An 8,131-nucleotide genomic window follows, 5' to 3' on the forward strand; every position below is an offset into this window, starting at 1 on the left:
ACTTTAGTGATGTTGTGATTATTAACTTGATGTGTTTTTTATAACTGGTTTTATGTGCAAATATGGTTGCAACCCAGAGACTCTAGGGATAGGAGAATGCTTGGCTCTAGAGATAGGAGAATAAATAAGGACTTTCCCTATTGACACCAAATTGGAAACATCTTGACTCTAGAGATAGGAGAATGCTATCTACATAATTACTAATTTATCATTGGTAAATAATTGGTAGGGATCTCTTGAAATTCTTCAAAAATTCAAGATTTTAAATATATGTATATAATTTAGTTTTTGAATTTATTTTTTAAATCAAATTATGTCATATAAATACATTTGATTAAATATGTTCTACACAGTAAAAACGTTTTCAGGCATAAAAATGTCATTCCTAATATAAAAAAAATGAACCAAATAAATAGGGCCATGTAATTCATAAATAGCCAATATTAAATAAATTGGTGGGCTCATTTTATTCTTAAACCAAGGCAAGACAAATTCTTATTTTAGATTTATGTGAGATTTGGAGAGTGAGATGAGATGAGATGATATTAGATGAAAATTGTAAGTTGAAGAAAATATTATTAGAATATTAAATTTTAATATTATTATTATTTTGACATTTGAAAAGATGAATTATTTATTATATTTTATGTGTAAATTTAATATTTTTTAATAATTAGACGATAGGAAATATTTTTACCATCTAAATAGAACTTTGGGTTTGTGACTTCTCTTAAGGTCAAGATGAGTCTAAAATATATTTGAATATGAGTAATATTATATAAAGTCACTTTTACATATTTTATTAATGTGATTAATTATATTAATTTTTTTTAATACTAAACTAATTACATCATTAGATTATAAAAAAAATATAAAAGTGATTATAAATTAAATTTTTATAATAATATATTGTCCATGAATAATAACAAGTCGTGTGAGATGATCTCAACTCAACTCCCAAAGAAAGCCTGAAGCTATTTAACCAACGACGCGTCCGACAGAGCACCTCTCTACGTTGTGGTCCCCACTCTAACACTCACATGCATTCTGTGTTTGTGGGTCTCCCCAAACGATGGGACCACATTCGACGCGTGTTCAGGTAAGAAACAGTATCAAATTTATGTTCCACTCGTCGTGTCTCAATTGGGCAGATCTTTTCGTGTCAGATGAGTATCAGGTAGTGGTCCACAGGTCACAGCCCACGAGTCAGAGCTGGGCCTGCTTTATTTGGGCTCACGTGAACTACCCCCTTTTCTATTATTGTTTTAACTTTCCTCTCTCCTTTTGATGGTGTTTACGGATGTTTTAGAAGCTGTGCTCTGAAATCACCTCTTATATATAGTCTTAGGTTCGGCTTTGTAATAAAATTTTTTTATCTTAAATTTAAAATTTACATCTTATTATTATAATTTTTTTAAATTTTGATATAAAATATAATAAATAATTTATTTTTTAAAATATCAAAATAATAAAATAATAAAATATAATATTTTAATATTTTATTTTAAAACTCAAAATTTTTATCTCACTTACCACACCGAACCTTATATTACGCTCCACATGTTCTTGTAAATCCACAGACCTGGGCTCAATTTTTGAGACATCCTAATTGGTGGCTCAAAACCACCTATATTTATATTATTTTTGAACATGAATTAAATTTAATATATTTAAATTTTAAAATTTATTTTTTAAATTAAATTATACCATATAAATATTTTACTATATATTCTCTACAAACTGATGTGAGAATAGATTTTTTCTTTTGATATATGCATTTCTTAATTAAAAAAGAGATTAAATTAAACAGGAGTTTGGCTCGAGAGTTAAAAGTTAGAATATTGATCCGCTGATTTTGTGTCGCATAATCCAATCTTTGATTATGAGAAATGAGTCAATAATATAATGGAATAAAGTCTAAAATCGAGAATTAGGCTCTTTGATTTTGATTTCGTCAGATCTAGTGGCTTTTATATGGAATGAATGGACCCAGCAGCCATCATCATGATGAATATATTAGCAAAGCAATGTATGCATGATTGAAGCGTTCAATCCCCTAAAGTTAAAAACTCCTGTGTCTTGGTCTTCTGGGTCTGGGTCAGGGTGTCCTAAGTTGGGCACGTTGAGGTACGAAATGTGGACAGCTTTAACTAACATGGGCCATGGCCACAGTACTGATCATGAAGCCGGTTGAGTTCCGGTGGCAATGGAAAGTCCACTTGGAAAGTAGGGGGAAATTAATTCATGATCATACTCGGATATTGCAACAACTTCAATCGATCCGAATGGGCAAATCTATCACATCTATATTTAATGTCTGGCATTACATCTACGTACGATTAACCTTAAAAGTTTCCTAGGAGATTATGCATGCAGGAAAATTCTTGTAGACCTATAGAACTATATATATACATATTTTAATATGATCATGATACATATATATGAATCCACCAGGATTAATTAGTTAAAAAAAAAAAAGAAGGAAGAAAAAATAAAATTTAATACATAAATAAATCTCAAACAAATTAAATCTAAGAAAGCATGTTGCTCTCATGATCACCATCAAAAGTACAACAGTGGCTGCATAGTTCTTTTTCCCGATCCTTTTCCACTGGCTAAAAACTTCTCCATCCCTCTCGGACATTTGCTGATATGTCAAAACACATGAACAACTGACATCATTCCCGATATGTCCCCGGGCATACAATAGCCTGCCATGAAGTAAAAGTGTTCCCTATTGGTGCCATAGTAAGGGAAAGTCGTTGGAGTAGTGCTGACGAATCTGCCTCTGGAAAATGTTGGATATGATAAGGCTTGGTAGTGTGAACCCTCCATTCCTTTCCATATGTTAACACCTTCATCGTAGGCCTCAATTTGACGCTTCCAAGCATTTAGGCAATCCCCGGAGCTAAAAAGCTTGCCATTAGGGCCTACTACTATTTGATTAGGTGGCACCTCAAGTTGCCACATCCCCACCTTGCGTCCCCCCACTTGGCACATTCGGAGTCGTAGACCTCGGCCGAGCGTTCCATGGTGTCCCATGATTTTCCATTGCCCATAAAACCCCCTACCGCGTGGACTTCCCCTTTCCACCTCACCCCAACACATTTATACCTCGAGGTGCTCATGTTAGGCAAAGTTGTCCACAAGTTTTGTGCAGGGTCATACACCTCGGCCAATGAAATCCCCCTAGCATTAGCCAACGTGCATTGTCCCCCATTCACGTAAATCTTGTTATCACACACCGTGCATGCAAAATCGAACTGTGGTGTGTGCATCGGTGCGCATTTGAACCATGCATCGTCACGAACATCGTAACGTAGCACAGTCGAGAATGACTGTTCATCCGGGTTCCGACCTGGGAATCCGGGTATACCCGGACCGAAATCCGGATGTCAAATCCGGGCCGGAATCCGGACTGGATTAACACGGGTTAGACCTGGTTCGAAACCCGGATGGATCCGGATTTCATAAAACCCGTATTTCGGATTCCGGGTTGAACCCGGATTTTATTTTATTTATTTATTTATTTTTATTTTTTTTTTCAGAAACCTCAAACCTTTGGTTAAATTTTTCTCTAATAAAAACAAAATGTAGAAAACATTTTTTTTTAACCTAAAAGTCTATATTTCAAGAAACTATGTTGAAAAGCATAATAGCATTGAACATTGTTCAATTTTTACCCAAAAAAAGACAATTTTTTTTTTTGTTTAAAAGCATTTATTTCAGAAAATCATGTAAAAGAAACTAAAGTTAGAAACTAATTACCTATCTAACTAAATGTATGTAAAAGAAAATATATCCATATTACATGCAACATACATCACAATTCACTACATATTAGATTATTTAGTATTTATACATTACATTACATTAACAAACACAAAATTATAATATATAAATTACAAAACACAACTTTGAAAAATCTTCTAGACCTCCTTCCTCATAACCTCCTCCTTCCTCTTTGATGATGCTGAAAATCTTCTCCAATGCACCTTCAAAGACCACAATTTTTTTAATCTCCTAAAATCACAAAACCACATTACTTAGCAAGGAAAATATAGAAGAAAACCCTATAAAAAAAATTCTGGTGGTAAAGAGAAATTACCCTCTCCATCATCATCAGCCATTAGTACTATATAGGAATACTTCAGTAAAGAAATGATGGTCATTGTCCAGAAAATAAACGAGAAGAGCTTATATTTTAGTAAGCTTTGAATGAATCTGTCTCAAATTCTTAAATACCAGTGATATTCTGTGATGTTAAGTTTGACCGCTTTTATCTTTTCACCATGCATACTAACCCATAAAACCATTCCTAGGTCTCACAAATTCATATCTAACCCATAAAACCACTCCTAAAAGATTATTCCATTCAAACATTCACATCAAAATAAATCCAAAAGCAACAAACAGAGAACAAAACATACCCAAAAGCTAGCTCATCAAAATTACCTTGTTACTGAAAGGGACTAGATCGCTGAGGGCATTGACCGATTTATGCCTCAATCGTAGGTAGGCAGGGCTTCCACTATCGCGCTTGTTGAACTCGTACACATGAAGTTACTGGACTTTGGCTGCAAAAGAGAGACAAAAAACCAAAAGGGTTAGATAGAATCCAACCAAAAACTCTGATTTAGTAGCACAAAAATTTCCGAACAAATGAGAAGTAATTACCGGGTCTAGAAGGCTCGGATGGATGTCATATGGCATATGGATGTCAAAGCTGAGCTTCCACAAGCCATCGGTGAGAGAGTGTACATTCTCATCACAACAGACCCAAATCAAAAAAGTAATAAAAGAAAAAAACCCTAAAAGATGTGAAGAAGGATGCAACAAATCTGACCTAAACAAAAGCTACACAATCCGTAGTAGAGAACAAAAGCTACACAGACCCAAATCGGAATAAAACAGAACCAAATTGTAGATAACAAACCTTTGTGGCCACTGGCTAGGGTTTCGTGTGTGATAGAGAGAGAGGGGGAGAGAAGACCTTCGAGCCCAAGAAATAGGATGAAGAAAATGGAAATAATACCTTCGGCGAGCCCCGAGAGAAGAACTTCGTGGCCATCTAAGAAAAAAGAGAAATGATGTTGTTCTTGAATGCTATTTCTGAGAGTGAGAGAGAGAGAGATGAGTGAGATTCAGGGGAGGGGGGGCGCAAGAGAGATAGAGAGAAAGAGAGTCTGAGTTTCAGCCGCTGGGGGGAGGGGGGGGGCGCTAGGGTTTCTAAAGGATTTTATTAAATCCGGGTATCGGGTTAAAACCCGGTACCCGGTTTGTCAAACCGTATCCGGGCCGGATGGGCCCGGGTTTGATGATGCGGGTTCCGACCCGGGTTTATTCCGGGCTGAAACCCATAACCGGATTCCGGTATAACCGGATTCCGGACTGGGCCAGGTTTTACCCGGCCCATATGAACAGTGCTAGTCGAGATGACCTCAAGATCAACTTCGACAATCTCGTTAGGGTCCTCGACATCATTGCCTACCATTTTGTGACAAAGTCTGCCACAGATTATGAAGATCGAGATGCCCATGGCAATCATGGAAAATCCTTTTAGGACTTGATTTTCAATTAGCCCCGGAATTCTGGTAACTTAGTGCCATGCATTGTTTGAGGGATTGTAACCCTCTATCCAATTAGACATGTTTGTGTTTGGTGATGGTTGCCTGGAGCCGAAAGATAAAAATATTCAAAAATTGGTGGGAAGGTTTCTGGGTGGGGGTTGAAAAGTTCGGACTAGCTTTCGTACTGCGTAGTTGTGTTGGGAAAGGTATAGGACTTGAGGCCTAGTTGTAGTGGAAGTGGGGAATTTTGCTTGTGGGTTGGGGGAGAGTTTATACAAGGAGGCGAGCGGAGAACACTAGAGTCTAGAGGAGCGTTAGGGGATTCCTTTTTGGAGCCAAGATCTATGTTTTCCTTGTTGGTCAGGCTGGCTGGTAGATTTGATTGCTTAGGATGTCTGTCACTGTTGCTGTCCTTTTGCAGTGATAAAGAGATGGAGTTCGATAATTACAAGGAGGAATGTTTTTTTTTTTTTTTTTTTTCGTCCAAGAAAGAATGGTACGAAAATTGCTACATAGCAGCCTCACATCCAACATATCATCATTTTTGAAGTGTAAAATAAAAGAAGGTAAAATAATAAATTCATATTTTTCAATAGTGTGAAAAAATATGAGACTGCTGTGTATATTTTTCCATATATATATATGTATATTATGTGTGTATATTGTTGGTATTTTTTAATAATATTTATTTTTACCGTTGCTCTCATTCACATAAATGGCAGCATTTAAGTGCCAAAGATAAAGATATCTTCAAGTTGTTTTTACGGCATGTTACCGTTTATTTCTTTAACGTTGGCTTTGAAGGTTATTAAGAGGGTATTTAAGTTGGTTGCTTTTATTGTTTTTCCTGTTTTAGTCCAGGTCGTTTGGTTTTTTGTCCAATAAGTTATATATATGTTAGTTTATTTGGTTGTTACTGGACGTACGACCAAGAAAAAATATATATCTTGGATAAGTGAGATAAGAAAAATAAGCTTAGTAAGTTTTTATTTTTTTAGAGTATTATTTCCAGATAAAAGAAATGTATTCTTTTGAGTTTTGAGTTTAACCACTTGTACAGAGTTAGTTTGAGTTATACGATGATCAGTTGGGTTGTTATCCTGGAAGAGTTAAGTAAAGAGAAGTTTTGTTGCACTGGTTAATTTGAGATTTTGTACACCAAAGAGGAATTGAATCTCTTTAAAGAGAGCGATATTTTCGTGTCTCGGTCCAAACTGATTTCGTTTGAATATTAATTTTCTTGTAATTTTTATTATTTTATTTTGTATTTAACTAACAATTTTAAGGAGAATTCAGATGGAGTCTATAATAAAAAAATGCACGAAAAGCGGTGGACATCTCAATATACTATTTCAATTTATTGAAGGGTGGTGAGCAGATTCCGGTTGTAATAGGCATATCTGTTATGATAAAGGTTTGTTTAAAAATTATACACCTTTTGAAATAGATAAAGAAATTACACTTGGTGATTCTAGTAAAACCAAAGTTGTTGAGAGTGGTGAGGTTGAATTAAAATTCACCTCCGAGGGTATATTGACGTTGAAAGATGTACTTTATACACCATATATGAGAAAGAATTTGGTGTCAAGTTTTTTACTCAACAAAGCGGGTTTTAAACAAATTATCGTATCCGATAAATTTGTTATAACAAAAAATGGAGTTTTTGTGGGCAATGGCTGTGTTTGTGATGATATGTTTAAATTAAACATTAAGCATAAAGCATTGGATATTTCTATTTATATGCTTTCTTCTTTAAATTTTTGGCATGCACATTTATGTCATATCAATAGTAGATATCTTCCTGTCATAGGAGCATCCCCATCTGGGTCTGCATATGAAAGTTTTTCCTATAATTTAGGAAATTATTTAGGGTTTTGCTCAAAAAACCCTCCCCATTCCGATCCCCATTTTGCGATATATGTTTTCGGTCTATACAGGAATTTTCCATTGTGACGCCTCCAAATTCCCACATACAGACAAGGGGAAATCGAAATTTCTGGATGATGACAACACGGGTCACCACCCTATCGCCAAGTGCCAAGTGTGTGCATAAGCAACAAATATGCAAAAAGAAACACGCAGCGGATAGCAAAGTCATAAACTAAGTATCAGAATTTTTATTGTTTAATCCTCGGGCTCAGCCTCCTCCTCCTCCTCGATCTCTGCATCAAAATCTACGGTACAAAAAATGGTGCCGCAGGTAAGTAAGATCCAAACGCCACTAGATAAAAGCATATTAAAACTCAAACAATATGCATAAAAGAATGCAAATGCACATGACCCGTAAAACTATATTTTGCCACGCACGCCAAAAAACCCATTTGGCCCAAAAACATAACCTTTAAAATCATTCCTCGCCATTATCCCAGATAATGGCCCAAATCAGTAAACTACCATTTTCCCAGAAAATAGATCACATAGCCTCAAACCAAATCTCGCCATTTTTCCTAGAAAATGGCTCGTAACCAAAACCATAAAACCGATCCAATTATTGCATGCACCATGATCTCCCCTAGGGATCATCGCACACTCTGGCTCTGCCACACCGCAGGTAACGTCTA

At 35.7% G+C, this 8,131-nt stretch overlaps 1 long non-coding RNA gene across 1 annotated transcript; it reads right to left on the reverse strand.

The window, feature by feature from the left end:
* Positions 1-3,942: 3,942 nt before the first annotated feature.
* On the reverse strand, positions 3,943-5,004 carry LOC122302939. Its single transcript, XR_006240555.1, has 3 exons — positions 4,678-5,004; positions 4,456-4,577; positions 3,943-3,995 (listed from the first exon to the last, which is right to left on the reverse strand). It is a non-coding gene; the product is annotated as an uncharacterized LOC122302939 (long non-coding RNA).
* Between the last annotated feature and the right edge of the window lie 3,127 nt (positions 5,005-8,131).

Source organism: Carya illinoinensis, chromosome 3 (genome assembly GCF_018687715.1).
Source record: "Carya illinoinensis cultivar Pawnee chromosome 3, C.illinoinensisPawnee_v1, whole genome shotgun sequence".
NCBI classification, from domain to species: Eukaryota; Viridiplantae; Streptophyta; class Magnoliopsida; order Fagales; family Juglandaceae; genus Carya; species Carya illinoinensis.